This window comes from Penaeus japonicus, unplaced genomic scaffold, assembly GCF_977035675.1.
Source record: "Penaeus japonicus unplaced genomic scaffold, GWHDUDI00000001_assembly GWHDUDI00000034, whole genome shotgun sequence".
NCBI lineage: Eukaryota > Metazoa > Arthropoda > Malacostraca > Decapoda > Penaeidae > Penaeus > Penaeus japonicus.
Genome location: NW_028234436.1, coordinates 24,078,259 through 24,079,687, shown reverse-complemented (window position 1 = coordinate 24,079,687; position 1,429 = coordinate 24,078,259).

The window sequence follows — 1,429 nt, the reverse complement described above, 5'->3', positions numbered from 1 at the left end:
GGTGGTGGGTCATTGGGAGGGACGGGAGAAGGGAAAAGGGGGGGGGAGGAACACGCACACCCCCCCCACCTCCCCCCAGCCCACCACACACCCCCATACCCCAAGGGGCAACGGGAAGGAAGGTGAAGAGAGGGAGGAAGGTAGGGAAAGAGGGTTAGTGGCGGAAGGGAAGATGGGAGGGAGGATACCCCCCCACAGGGGCCCCTCCGCCGACCCCACCTAGAGGGAGGAAAGGGAAGGGAGGGGGGTGGTGGGAGAGGGGGGAAGGGGAAGAAGGGAGGGGAGGCAGGGAGGGAAGGAAGGGGAGGGGTGGGAGGAAAGAGGTTAAAGGGTCGGGACTGGGAGGGGAGGATGGGGGGGAAATTATAGAAAAAGTGGAGGTAAAGGAAGGGATGAGGGTATAAGAGGGAAAGAGGGAGGCTAAGGGGGGATGGGAAGAAAAGGAAAGGATGTGGAGGAAAAGGTAGGAAGTGGTAAGGGACAGGAAAAAGTGTGCGGTGGGGCGGTGGAGGTGTAGGGTTGTGAAGGGTTATCACCCCCCCCCCCCATCCCCCCCCCCCCCACCCCCACCCTGAGGAAGGAAGGTGGAAGGGAAGCGGAAGATGGGAGGGAAGGAAAGGAGGGAGGAAGAGGACAAAGGAAAGGGAGGGAAGGGAAGGGGGTAGGGGCGTGCGGGTCGGAGGGAGGGAGGAGGGAGGAAAGGGGAGGGGGGAGGGGGAAGAAAGGGAGGCAGGGTAGGGACGGGAGAGGAAGAGGGGTGGATGGGGGGGAGGAAGGTGGAAGGAGGGGGGCCAGGGAGGCAAAGGAGGACCAGGGATGGTAAGGAGAGGGACGAAGGAGAGGGAGTAGAGGCAAGGGAGAGGGGGAGGGGAAGGAAGTGAGGAAGAGCAGGAAGGAAGGAAGGGGAGGAACAGGGGAAAGGAGGAAAAAGGAGGGAGAACGGGAGGAGGACGGAAGGGAAAAGGAAGAAGGAGAACAAGAGGTGAGAGGAGGGAAGAGGAGGAAGGGGAAGAAGGAAGGTGAAGGGAGGAGGCCGAGGGTGGAAAGGAGAGGGTGGAAAAGAACGGGAGTGGAAAGGGAGAGGCAGGAAGGAAGGGAGGGACAAACCACGGAGGAACAGAAGAGGGGAGGGAAGGAAAAAGGGGAAGGGGGGGAAAGACAGGGGAAGTGAAGGGAGGAAAGAGGGCGGAGGGAGGAAAGGAGGAAAGAGGTGGGAGAGAAGGAACGGGAGGGAGGAAAGGGAGAGGGAGCGGACGGGGGGAGGGGAATAGGAAAGGGAAGGAAGAGGAGGGCGGTCAAGGGAGAGGGAAAGACAGGAAGGAGGAAGAGGGAAAAGGGAACGGAATGGGAAAGGCGAGGGGGGGAAAGCGGGAAAGGGGAAAAAAAGGACAGGGGAAGGAGCAGGGGAGGTGAAGAGGAGGAAAAGGGG